This window comes from Canis aureus, chromosome 30 (genome assembly GCF_053574225.1).
Source record: "Canis aureus isolate CA01 chromosome 30, VMU_Caureus_v.1.0, whole genome shotgun sequence".
Lineage (NCBI taxonomy): Eukaryota > Metazoa > Chordata > Mammalia > Carnivora > Canidae > Canis > Canis aureus.
This window is the reverse complement of record NC_135640.1, coordinates 4,588,397-4,603,369: the sequence shown is the minus strand read 5'-3', so window position 1 is coordinate 4,603,369 and position 14,973 is coordinate 4,588,397.

The window sequence follows — 14,973 nt, the reverse complement described above, 5'->3', positions numbered from 1 at the left end:
GTTAGGGTTAGTGTTAGGGTTAGTGTTGGGGTTAGGGTTAGGGTTAGGCTTTAGTGTTAGGTTTAGGGTTAGGGTTAGGGTTAAGTGTTAGGTTTAAGGGTTAGGGATAGTGTTAGGGTTAGGGTTAGGGTTAGGGGTAGTGTTAGGGTTAAGGGTTAGTGTTAAGGGTTAGGGTTAGGGTTAGGGTTAGGGGTTAGGGGTTAGGTGTTAGGGTTAGTGTTAGTGTTAGGCTTAAAGTTAGGGCTTAATGTTAGGGTTAGGGGTTAGGGTTAGGGTTTGGTTTAGTGTTAGGATTAGGGTTAGGGTTTAGGGTTAGGGTTAAGGGTTAAGGTTAGGTTTAGGGTTAGTGGTTAGGGGTTCAGGTTAGGGGTAGGGGTAGGGGTTAAGGTTAGGGTTAGGGGTTAGGGTTAGGTTTTGGTTTTGGTTTAGGGTTAGGGTTATGGGTTAGGGTTTAGGGTTAGGGTTAGGTGTTAGGTTTAGGGTAGAGGTTAGGGTTATGGTTTTGGTTAGGTACGTGTTAGGGTTAGGGTTAGGATACGGGTTAGGGTACAGGTTAGGGTACAGGCTTAGGTTTAGGGTACGGGTTAGGGTACGGGTTAGGGTAAGGGTTAGGGTACGGGTTAGGGTTGGGGTACAGTTTAGTGTTAGGGTACCTGTTAGGGTTAGGGTACGGGTTAGGGTTAGGGTACGGCTTAAGTTTAGGGTTAGGGTTTAGTGTTTGGGTTAGGGTTAGGGTTTAGGTGTTAGGGTTAGGGTAAGTATTACGGTTAGGGTTAGGGTTAAGGGTTAGGGTTAAGGGTTAGGGTTAGGATAGGTTTAGTTTTAGGGGTTAGGGGTTAGGGTTAGGGATTTGATTCGATTTCTTTTCGATTCGATTCGATTTAATTCTTTTCGATTCGAATCAATTCGATTCAATTCTTTTCAATTCGATTCTTATAGATTCGATTCTTTTCGATTCTATAGATTCTTTTCTATTCGATTCAATTTGATTCGATTCTTTTCGATTCGATTCGAGTCTTCTTGATTAGATTCGTTTCGATTCGATTCTTTTCAGTTCGATTCGATTCAAATCTTTTTGATGCGATCAATTCAATTCTTTACGATTCGATTCTATTCTTTTCAATTCGACCTGATTTTTTTCGATTCGATTTGATTCTTTTCCATTCGATTTGATTCGATTCTATTCTTTTCGATTCGATTCTCTTCGATTCGATTCTATTCTTTTTGATTCGATTCGATTTTTCGATTCGATTTGATTCCTTTCGATTCGATTCCATTCGATTCAAATCTTTAGTTTTGATTCGATTCTATTCGATTCTTTTCGATTTGATTCGATTTTTTTCGATTGGATTCGATTCTTTTCTATTTGATTCAATTCGATTTGATTTGATTCAATTCTGTTCAATTCGATTCGATTCGATTTGATACTTTTCGATTCGATTCTTTTCAGTTCGATTCGATTCTTTTCGAGTTGATCGATTTTTTCAATTCATTTTGATTCAATTATTTTTGATTCGATGCGAATTGATTATTTTCGATTCGATTTGATTCGATTCGATTATTTTCGATTCGATGTGATTCGATTCGATTCTTTTCGATTGGATTATTTTCGATCGATCTGATTATTTTCGATTTGATTCGATTATTTTTGATTCAATTCGATTGGATTATTTTCAATTTGATTCAATGCGAATCAATTATTTTCGATTCAATTTGATTCGATGCAATTATTTTCGATTCAATTCAAATCAATTTGATTATTTTGATTTGATTGGATTGGATTCGATTATTTTCGATTCGATTCAATTATTTTTGATTCGATTCGATTCTTTTCTATTCGATTCGATTCTTTTCGATTCAATTTGGTTCGATTCGAATCGATTATTTTCGATTCAATTCGATTTGATTCGGTTCGATTATTTTCGATTCAATTCAATTATTTTTTATTCAATTCGATTCGATTCGATTACTTTCGATTTGATTTGATTCGATTCAATTCTTTTCGATTTGATTTGATTATTTTCTATTCAAATCAATTCGATTCTTTTCGATTGGATTATTTTCGATCAATTTGATTATTTTCGATTCGATTCGATTATTTTCAATTCAATTCGATTGGATTATTTTCGATTTGGTTTGATGCGAATCGATTATTTTTGATTCAATTCGATTCAATGCAATTATTTTCGATTCAATTCAAATCAATTTGATTATTTTTTATTCGATTTGATTGGATTCGATTCGATTATTTTCGATTCGATTCAATTATTTTTGATTCGATTCGATTCTTTTCTATTCAATTCTATTTTTTTCGATTCAATTTGGTTCGATTCGGTTCGATTATTTTCGATTCGATTCGATTATTTTCGATTCAAACCAATTCGATTCGATTATTTTTTATTCGATTCGATTTGATTATTTTCGATTCAATTCAATTCGATTATTTTCGATTCGATTCGATTCGATACGAGTCGATATTTCGATTTGATTCAATTCGATTATTTTCGATTCGATTTGGTTCAATTATTTTTTATTCAATTCGATTTGATTCGATTATTTTCGATTCGATTAGATTCTTTTCGATTCGATTTTATTGTTTTCATTTCCATTCTATTTGTTTTCGATTCGATTGATTCAATTCAATTATTTTCGATTCGATTCGATTCTCTTCATTTCTATTCTTTTCGATTCGAATAATTGAATCGAATCGAATTGAAAAGATTTGATTCTAATCGAATAGAAAAGATCGAATCAAATCAAATCGAAAAGAATCGAATCGAATCAAATCGAAAAGAATCGAATTGAATAAAAAAGAATCAAAACGAATTGAAAAAAATCGAATCGAATCGAAGTGAAAAGAATCAAATCGAATCAAATCGAAAAGAATCTAATCAAATCGATAAAAATCGAATTGAATTGAATTGAATCGAACAGAATCAAATCGAATGACATCGAAAAAGCGAATCGAAAAGAATCAATGCAGTTGAAAAGAATCGAATCGAATTGAATCAAATTGAAAAGAATCGAAACAAATCAAAAAGAATCGAAACAAATTGAAAAAGATTCGATTTGATTCGATTCGATTAATTTTGATTCAATTCGATTATTTTTGATTCGATTCGATTCTTTTGGATTCAATTATTTTAGATTCGATTTGTTTATTTTCGATCAATTCGATTATTTTCGATTCAATTTGATTAGATTATTTTCGATTTGATTAGATTCGATGATTCGATTAGATTATTATCGATTCGATTTGATTCAATTCTTTTCGATTCGATTCGATTATTTTCAATTCGATTCGGTTATTTTCGATTCAATTTGATTCGATTCTTTTTGATTCTATTTGATTCAATGCGAATCGATAATTTTTGATTCTAATCGATTCGATGATTCGATTCGATTATTATCGATTCGATTTGATTCAATTCTTTTCGATTCAATTCGATTCGATTCTTTTCGATTCGATCCGATTCTTTTCTATTCGATTTGATTTGATTCGATCCTTTTCGATTCGATTCGATTCTTTTCGATTTGATTTGATTCTTTCCTATTCAATACAATTCGATTCGATCCTTTTTGATTCTATTCGATTCTTTTCAATTCGATTCGATTCGATTCTTATATTCAATTCGATTCGATCTTTTTGATTTGATTCGATTCTCTTTGATTCGATTCGATTTGATTTTTTTCGTTTCCATTCGATAGTTTTCTATTCATTTTTTTTCTATTCTATTCGATTCGATTCTTTTCGATTCAATTCGAATCTTTCTATTTGAGTGTTTTTTATTTGAATTCCTTTCTTTTCGAATCGATTCGATTAGTTTCTTTTCGATTCGATTCAATTCGATTCTTTTTGATTCGATTGGATTCGATTCGATTATTTTAACTTCCATTCGATTAGATTCTTTTGGTTCGGTGCTATTCGATTCGATTTTTTCGATTTGATTCGATTCGATTCTTTTCGATTCAAGTCTCTTCGGTTCGAATTTCTTTCTTTTCGAATCGATTTGATTCAATTCTTTTCGATTTGATTCGATTCGATTCTTTTTTATTCCATTCGATTCTTTATGATTTGATCTGATTCTTTTCAATTCAATTCGATTTGATTCTTTTCGATTCGATTCAATTCTTTTCTATTCGATTTGACTCGATTCGATTCAATTCTTTTTTATTTCATTTGATTATTTTCTCTTCGATACAATTCAATTTGATCCTTTTTGATTCTATTTCATTCGATTCTTTTTTTTTTAAGATTTTATTTATTTATTCATGATAGTCACAGAGAGAGAGAGGCAGAGACACAGGCAGGGGGAGAAGCAGGCTCCATGCACCGGGAGCCCAACGTGGGATTCGATCCCGGGTCTCCAGGATCGCGCCCTGGGCCAAAGGCAGGCGCCAAACCGCTGCGCCACCCAGGGATCCCTCATTCGATTCTTATATTCGATTCGATTCGATCTTTTTCTTTTTGTTTTTTTTTAATGTTTTTTAAGATTCGATCTTTTTCAATTCGATTTGATTCTCTTCAATTCGATTCGATTCGATTTGATTTTTTCATTTCCATTTGATAGTTTTCTATTCGTTTCTTTTCGATTCGATTCGATTCTTTTCTATTCGATTCGATTCGAATCTTTCTATTCGAGTGTTTTTTATTTGAATTCCTTTCTTTTCAAATCGATTCGATTCAATTCTTTTCTATTCGATTCAATTCGATTCTTTTTGATTCATTTCGATTCGATTCGATTATTTTCACTTCCATTCGATTCGATTCTTTTGATTTGTTGCGATTCGATTCGATTTTTTTTATTCGATTCGATTCGATTCTTTTCAATTCGAGTATCTTCGATTCGAATTTCTTTCTTTTCGAATCGATTTGATTCCATTTTCGATTTGATTCGATTCGATTCTTTTCTATTCGATTCGATTCTTTTTGAGTCGATTCGATTCGAATCAATTCGGTTTTTTTAAATCGATTCGATTTTTTTTGATTCGACTCTTCGATTCGATTCTTTTGATTTGATCCTTTTCGATTCGATTCGATTCTTTTCGATTCAATTCGATTCGATTCTTTTGATTCGATCCTTTTCGATTCGATTCGATCCTTTTCGATTCAATTCGATTCGATTCTTTTCTATTCTTTTCAATTCGATTCGATTCGATTATTTTCAATTCGATTCAATTCGATTCGATTCATTTTTTTCGAATCGATTCGATTCTTTTCGATTCCAATCCTTTCGACTTGATTTATTTGGATTCAATTCTTTTCGATTCGATTAGGTTCTATTCTTTTCGATTCGATTCGATTCTTTTTGATTTGTTTCTTTTTGATTCTATTCGAATCTTTTCGATTCGATTAGATCCTTTTTGATTTCTTTCGATTTTTTCCATTCGATTCTTTTTATTTGATTTGTTTCGATTATTTTCAATTCGATTCGATTCGATTTTTGTCAATTCGATTTGATTCTTTTTGATTCATTTTGAATCGATTCGATCCTTTTCGATTCGATTCGATTTTTTTCAATTTGATATGATTTTTTTCGTTTCGATATGGTAGTTTTTGATTCGTTTCTTTTCAATTCCATTCGATTTGATTCTTTTTGTTTGGATTTGATTTGATTCGAATCTTTCTATTCGAGTGTTTTGTGATTCGAATTCCTTTCTTTTAGAATTGATTCTATTCGATTCTTTTCGATTCGATTCGATTCTTTTTGATTCAAATCTACTCGATTTGAATCTATTCGATTAGATTCTTTTCTTTTTTTTTAATTTTTATTTATTTACTTATGATAGTCACACAGAGAGAGAGAGGCAGAGACACAGGCAGAGGGAGAAGCAGGCTCCATGCACCGGGAGCCTGATATGGGATTCGATCCCGGGTCTCCAGGATCGCACCCTGGGCCAAAGGCAGGCGCCAAACCGCTGCGCCACCCAGGGATCCCGGATTAGATTCTTTTCAATGCGATTCTTTTCGATTTGATTAGATTCAGTTCTTTTCTATTTGATTCGATTCTTTTCAATTCGATTCTATTCTTTTCAGTTCTATTCGATTTTTTTGATTCAATTCAATTCTTTTCGATTTGATTCGATTCTTTTCGATTCCATTCTTTTCCATTAAATACTTTTCGATTCGATTCGATTCTTTTCCATTCGATTTGATATTTTCGATTCGATTCTTTTTTATTAGATTTTTTTGATTCGTTTAGATTCGATTCGATTATTTTCACTTCCATTCGATTCGATTCTTTTGATTTGGTGCGAATCGATTCGATTTTTTTCGGTTCGATTCGATTCTTTTTGATTCGAGTCTCTTCTATTCGAATTTCTTTCTTTTCGAATCGATTTGATTTGAATCTTTTCGATTTGATTCGATTCGATTCGATTCTTTTCGATTCAATTCGATTCGATTCGATTTGATTCTTTTCTATTCCATTTGATTTGATTCGATATTTTTCGATTCGATTCGATTCTTTTCTATTTGATTTGATTCTTTTCTATTCGATACAATTCGATTCGATCCTTTTCGATTCGATTCGATTCTTTTGGATTCGATTCGATTCGATTCTTATATTTGATTCGATTTGATCTTTTTCGATTCGATTCGATTCTCTTCGATTCGAATCGATTCGATTCGATTTTTTTCGTTTCCATTCAATAGTTTTCTATTCGTTTCTTTTCTATTCGATTCAATTCTTTTCAATTCGATTCGATTCGAATCTTTCTATTCGAATATTTTTTATTTGAATTCCTTTCTTTTAAAATCGATTCGATTCGATTCTTTTTCATTCTATTTGATTCGATTCGATTATTTTCACTTCCATTCGGTTCGATTCTTTTGATTCGGTGCGATTCGATTCGACTTTTTTCGATTCGATTCGATTCAATTCTTTTCGATTCGAGTCTCTTCGATTTGAATTTCTTCCTTTCAAATCAATTTGATTCGATACTTTTTGTTTCGATTCGATTCTTTTCGATTCGAATCGATTATTTTTTATTCGATTCGATACTTTTCGATTCGATTCGATTCGATTCTTTTTAATTCTATTCGATTCGATTCGATTATTTTCACTTCCATTCGATTCGATTCTTTTGATTCGGTGCGATTTGATTCGATTTTTTTTATTCAATTTGATTCGATTCTTTTTGATTCGAGTCTCTTTGATTTGAATTTCTTTCTTTTCGAATCGATTTGATTCCATTCTTTTCGATTTGATTCGATTCGATTCTTTTTGAGTCGCTTCGATTCGAATCAATTCGGTTTTTTCAAATCGATTCGATTTTTTTCGATTCGACTCTTCGATTCGATTCTTTTCGATTCGATTCAATTCTTTTGACTCTATCCTTTTCGATTCGATTCGATTCTTTTCGATTCGATTCAATTCTTTTGATTCGATCCTTTTCGATTCAATTCGATTCTTTTTGGTTCAATTCGATTCAATTCTTTTCGATTCGATTAGATTCTTTTCTATTCTTTTCAATTCGATTCGATTCGATTATATTCGATTCGATTCAATTCGATTCATTTTTTTCGAATCGATTCAATTCTTTTAGATTCCACTCCTTTCAACTCGATTTATTTTGATTCGAATCTTTTCGATTCAATTAGATTCTATTCTTTTCGATTCGATTCGATTCTTTTTGATTCGTTTCTTTTTGATTCTATTCGAATCTTTTCGATTCGATTAGATTCTTTTCAATTCAATTCGATTTGATTCGAAACTCTTCGATTCAATTGTTTTTGATTCGATTCAATTCGATTGTTTTCGATTCGATTCAATTCTTTTCGATTTGATTCGATTCTTTTTGATTCCTTTTGATTTTTTCAATTCGATTCTTTTTTATTTGATTTGTTTCGATGCTTTTCTAATCGATTCGATTCAATTCTTTTCAATTCGATTCGATTCGATTTGATTCATTTCAAATCGATTCGATTCGATTTTTTCAATTCGATTTTTTTCATTTCGATATGATAGTATTCGATTCGTTTCTTTTCGATTCTATTCGATCAGATTCTTTTTGTTTCAGTTAGATTTGATTCGAATCTTTCGATTCGAGTCTTTTCGATTCGAAATCCTTTCTTTTAGAATTGATTCGATTTGATTCTTTTCGATTTGATTCGATTCGATTCGATTCTTTTCACTTCCATTTGATTTGATTCTTATGATTCGGTGCGTTTTGATTCTATTTTTTTCGATTCGATTCTTTTCCATTTGATTCAATTCAGTTTTTTTGATTCGATTCGATTTGATTCGATTCTTTCCGGTTCGATTCGTTTCTTTTCAATTCAATTTGATTCGATTCTTTTTTTTCAATTTGATTTGATACGATTCTTTTCAAATCGATTCTTTTCTATTCAATTCTTTTCACTTCCATTCGATTCGATTCTTTTGATTCGGTGCAGTTCGATTCAATTTTTTCCGATTCAATTATTTTCGATTCAAGTCTTTTCAATTCGAATTGCTTTCTTTTCGAATCGATTTGATTCGATTCTATTCTTTTTGATTCCATTCGAATCGATTTTTTCAATTCGATTCTTTTAGATTCGATTCAATTTGATTTTTTTCGATTTGATTCGATTCTCTTCGATTCAATTCGATTCTTTTTGATTCGATTCAATTCGATTTGAATCTATTCGATTAGATTCTTTTCGATTTGATTCGATTCGGTTCTTTTCTATTCGATTCGATTCTTTTCAATTCGATTCTATTCTTTTCGGTTCAATTCGATTTTTTTGATTCAATTCGATTCTTTTCGATTCGATTTCGATTCTTTTCGATTCGATTCGATTCGATTCTTTTCCATTCATGACTTCGATTTGATTCGATTCTTTTCCATTCGATTCAATATTTTCGATTTGATTCGATTCTTTTTATTAGATTTTTTATTCTTTTCGATTCGATTCGATTCTTTTCGATTTGATTTGATTCTTTTCTATTCGATAATATTCGATTCGATTCTTTTCGATTCGATTCGAATCTTATGATTCGAGTCTTTTTTATTCGAATTCCTTTCTTTTCCAAAAGATTCGATTCGATTCGATTCTTTTCAATTCGATTCGATTCTTTTCGATTCGATTGGATTTTTTTCGATGCGATTCGATTCAATTCGATTTTTTCGATGAGATTAGTTTTCGATTCGTTTCTTTTCGATTTGATTCGATTCGATTCGAATCTTTCTATTCGATTCTTTTCGATTCAATTCAACTCTTTTTGATTCGATTTGATTCGATTCTTTTCGATTCGATGCAATTCTTTAAACTTCCATTCGATTCGATTCTTTTGATTCCGTGCGATTCGATTCGATTTTTTTCTAATAGATTCGATTCTTTTCGATTTGAGTCTTTTCGATTCGAATTCCTTTCTTTTCGAATCGATTTGATTCGATTCGATTCTTTTCTATTCGATTCAATATGATCTTTTCAATTCGATTCGATTCGTTTCGATTCTTTCAGATTAGATTTGACTCGCTTTTTTCAATTCGATTCGATACTTTTCAATTCAATTCGATTCGATTCTTTTTTATTCGATTCCATTCTTTTCGATTCAATTCGATTTGAATCTATTCGATAAGATTCCTTTCAATTCGATTCTTTTCGATTTGATTCTATTCAGTTCTTTTCGATTCGATTCGATTCTTTTTGTTTTGATTCGATTCGATTCTTTTCGATTCGAATCGATTCGATTCGATACTTTTCGATTTGATTCGATACTTTTTTATTTGATTTTTTTGATTCGATTCGATTCGATTTCGATTCGATTTGATTCTTTTATATTCGATTTGATTCGATTCGATCCTTCTCGATTCGATTCAATTCTTTTCGATTCGATTCGATTTGAATCCATTGTATTCGGTTCTTTAAAATTCGATTCTTTTCTACTTGATTCGATTCAGTTCTTTTCGATTCTTTTCGACTTGATTCTTTTCTATTTGATTCTTTTCTTTTTTTTTATTTATTATTTATGATAGTCACAGAGAGAGAGAGAGAGAGGCAGAGACATAGGCAGAGGGAGAAGCAGGCTCCATGCACCAGGAGCCCGACGTGGGATTCGATCCCGGGTCTCCAGGATCGCGCCCTGGGCCAAAGGCAGGCGCCAAACCGCTGCGCCACCCAGGGATCCCTATTTGATTCTTTTCAATTCGATTCTTTTCCATTCGATTCGATTCTATTTGTATCTATTCTCTTCGATTCCTTTCAATTCGATTCTTTTCAATTTGTTTCGATTCAGTTCTTTTTGATTCGATTTGATTTGATTATTTTCGATTTGATTTCTTTCTGATTCGATTCGATTCTTTTCGATTCAATTCGATTCGATTCTTTTCTATGAATTTGATTCGATTCGATTCTTTTTGATTCGATTTGAGTCTATTCTTTTCGATTCGAATCGATACTTTTCTATTCTTTTCGATTCGATTTGATTACGTTTTATTCAATTCTATTCGATTCGTTTGTTTTTTGAATCGATTCGAGTCTCTTTGATTCGATTCTTCAATTCGATTCATTTGGATTTGATTCTTTGCGATTCGATTCAATTCGTTTCTTTTTGATTCGATTCTTTTCGATTCGATTCGATTCGATTCGTTTTTTCGAATCGATTCGATTCTTTTAGATTCGAATCTTTTCAATTCGATTCATTTGGATTCGATAATTTTCGATTCGATTCTTTTCTATTTGATTTGATTCTTTTCGATTTGATATGATTCTTTTCGATTCAATTCGATTCGATTCTTTTCGATTCGAACCGATTCATTTCTATTCGATTTGATTCGATTCGATCCTTTTCGATTCGATTCGATTCTTTTTTATTAGATTTTTTCGATTCTTTTCGATTTGATTTGATTCATTCTTTTCGATTTGATTTGATTCTTTTCTATTCGATACGATTCGATTCGATCCTTTTCTATTTGACTCGATTCTTTTTGATTCGATTCGATTTTTTTTGTTTTGATTCAATAGTTTTTGATTCGTTTCTTTTTTATTCGATTCGATTCGAATCATATGATTCGAGTCTTTTTGATTCGAATTCCTTTCTTTACCAAACGATTCGTTTCGATTCGATTCTTTTCGATTCAATTCGATTCTTTTCAGTTTGATTTATTTTCTATTCGATACAATTCGATTCGATCCTTTTCGATACGATTCGATTCTTTTCAATTCGATTCGATTCGATTCTTATATTCGATTCAATTTGATCTTTTTCGATTCGATTCGATTCTCTTCGATTCGATTCGATTCGATTTTTTCGTTTCCATTCACTTGTTTTCTATTCGTTTCTTTTCTATTCGATTCGATTCTTTTCTATTCGATTCAATTCGAATCTTCCTATTCGTGTGTTTTTTATTTGAATTCCTTTCTTTTCTTTTCTATTCGATTCGATTCTTTTCGATTTGATTTGATTCTTTTTGATTCGATTCGATTCGACTATTTTAACTTCCATTCAATTCTATTCTTTTGATTTGGTGTGATTCGATTTGATTTTTTCGATTCGATTCGATTCTTTTCGATTTGAGTCTCTTCGATTCGAATTTCTTTCTTTTCGAATCGATTTGATTACATTCTTTTCGATTTGATTTGATTCGATTCGATTATTTTCGATTTGATTTGATTCTTTTCGATTTGATTCTTTTCGATTCAAATCGATTCCATTCTTTTCGATTCGATTTGATTCTTTTCTATGCGATTTGATTCGATCGTTTTCGATTCGATTCGATTCGATTCTTTTTGAGTCAATTCCATTCGATTCGATTCGATTATTTTCACTTCCATTTGATTCGATTCTTTTGATTCAGTGCGATTTGATTCGATTTTTTTCGATTTGATTCGATTCGATTCGATTTTTTTCGATTCGAGTCTCTTCGATTCGAATTTCTTTCCTTTCGAATCGATTTGATTCGATTCTTTTTGATTTGATTTGATTCAATACTATTCTTTTCAATTCGATTCGATTCTTTTTGATTCGATTCGATTCTTTTCGAGTTGATTCGATTCGAATCAATTCGGTTTTTTCAAATCGATTCGATTCTTTTCGATTAGACTCTTCAATTCTTTTCGATTCGATTCAATTCGATTCTTTTCAATTCGATTTGATTCTTTCCGATTCCATTCGATTCAATTCTATTCGATTCGATCCAATTCTTGTCTATTCGATTTGATTCAATTCGATCCTTTTTGACTCGATTCGATTCTTGTCAATTTGATTTGATTCCTTTCTATTCGATACAATTCGATTCGATCCTTTTGATTCGATTCTATTCTTTTCGATTCGATTCGATTAGATTCTTATATTCGATTCGATTCGATTTTTTTGTTTCCATTCGATAGTTTTCTATTCGTTTCTATTTGATTTGATTCGATTCGATTCTTTTCGATTCGATTCAATTCGATTCGAATCTTTTTATTCGAGTGTTTTTTATTTGAATCATTTCTTTCTGAAGCGATTCGATTCGATTCAATTCGATTCGATTCTTTTCGATTGGATTTGATTCTTTTCATTTCTATTCTATTCGATTCATTTCGATTCGATTCGATTCTTTTGTATTCTTTTCAATTCGATTCGATTCGATTATTTTCGATTCGATTTGGTTCAGTTTGATTCGTTTTTTTCGAATCGTTTCGATTCTTTTCGATTCCAGTCCTTTCGACTCGATTTATTTGGATTCGATTCTTTTCGTTTCGATTAGATTCTATTCTTTTCAATTCGATTCGATTCGATTCTTTTTGATTTGTTTCGTTTCGATTCTATTTGAATCTTTTCGATTCGGTTAGATTCTTTTCGATTCAATTTGATTCGATTTGAAACTCTGCGATTCAATTCTTTTTGATTCGATTCGATTCATTTTGATTGTTTTCGATTAGATTTAATTCAATTATTTTCAATTCGATGCGATTCCTTTCGATTCCTTTCGATTTTTTTCTATTCTATTCTTTTCTTATTTGTTTTGGTTATTTTCGTTTCGATTCGATTCTTTTTGATTCGATTCTTTTTATTCATTTTGAATCGATTTGATCCTTTTCAATTCGATTCGATACAATTTTTTTCGTTTCGATGATAATTTTCAATTCGTTTCTTTTCAATTCTATTCTATTCGATTCTTTTTGTTTCGATTAAATTCTTTACACTTCTTGTTGATTCGATTTTTTGATTCGGTGTGATTCAATTTTTTCGATTTGATTCGATTCGATTATTTTCGATTCGAGTCTCTTCGATTCGAACTTTCTTTTCGAATCGATTTGATTCGATTTGATTCTTTTCGATTTGATTCGATTTCGATTTGATTCGATTCTTTTCGATTCGATTCGATTCTTTTCGATTTGATTTGATTCTTTTCGATTCAATTCGATTCGATTCTTTTTGATTCGATTCGATTCTTTTCTATTCAATTTGATTCAATTCTATTCTTTTTGATTCGGTTCAATTCTTTTCGATTTTATTTGATTCTTTTCTATTCAATACAATTCGATTCGATCCTTTTCGATTCGATTCAATTCTTTTCGATTCGATTCGATTCTTATATTCAATTCGATTCGATCTTTTTCGATTCGATTCTCTTCGATTTGATTCGATTCAATTTTTTTTCATTTCCATTCAATAGTTTTCTATTCGTTTCTTTTCTTTTCTATTCTATTCTATTCTTTTCGATTTGATTCAATTCGATTCAAATCTTTCTATTCGAATGTTTTTGATTTGAATTCCTTTCTTTTCGAATCGATTCGATTCGATACTTTTTTATTCGATTCGATTCTTTTTTATTCGATTTGATTGATTTGATTATTTTCACTTCCATTCAATTAGATTCTTTTGATTCGGTGCAATTCGATTCGATTTTTTTCGATTCGATTCTTTTCGATTCGAGTCTTTTCTATTCAAATGTCTTTCTTTTCAAATCGATTTGATTCTATTCTTTTCTATTTGATTCGATTCTTTTTGATTCAATTCGATTCGATTCTTTTCAAGTCTCTTCGATTCGGATTTTCGAATCGATTCAATTCTTTTCTATTCGACTCTTCGATTCGATTATTTTGGATTCATTTCTTTTCTATTCGATTTGATTCGATTCGATACGATTTAATCCGATCCGATTCTTTTCGATTCGATTCGGTTCTTTTCTATTCTTTTCTATTCGATTTGATTCGATTATTTTCGATTTGATTCAATTCAATTTGTTTTTTTCTTAATGATTCGGTTCTTTTCGATTCCACTCCTTTCGACTCGATTCATTTGGATTCGATTCTTTTCAATTTGATTCGATTCGATTCGATTCGATTTGATTCTTTTTAATACGTTAATTTTTTATTCCATTCGAATCTTTTTGGTTCGATCAGATTCTTTTCGATTCAATTCGATTCGATTCGAAACTCTTCGATTCAATTCTTTTCGATTGGATTCGATTGGATTGTTTTCGATTCGATTTGATTCAATTCTATTCAATTCTATTCGATTCTTTTCAATTCGATTCGATTTTTTTCTATTCGATTCTATTTTATTTGATTTGTTTCGATTATTTTCAATTTGATTTGATTCGATTCTTTTCGATTCGATTCGATTCTTTTTGATTCGTTTCGAATTGATTCGATCCATTTCGATTCGATTCGTTTCGATTTTTTTGATTCGATACAATTTTTTTCTTTATGATATGATATTTTTGGATTAGTTTCTTTTCGATTCTATTTGATTCGATTCTTTTTGTTTCGATACGATTTGATTCGAATCTTTCGATTCGAGTCTTTTCGATTTGAATTCCTTTCTTTTAGAATCGATTCGATTCAATTCTTTTTGATTCGATTCAATTCGATTCGGTTTTTTTGAAACTATTCGATTCTTTTCGATTCCACTCTTTTCGATTAGATTCATTTGGATCCGATTCTTTTCGATTCGATTAGATTCAGTTCTTTTTGATTCGTTTCTTTTTGATTCCATTCGAATCTTTTCAGTTCGATTAGTTTATTTTCGATTCAATTCGATTCGATTCGAAACCCTT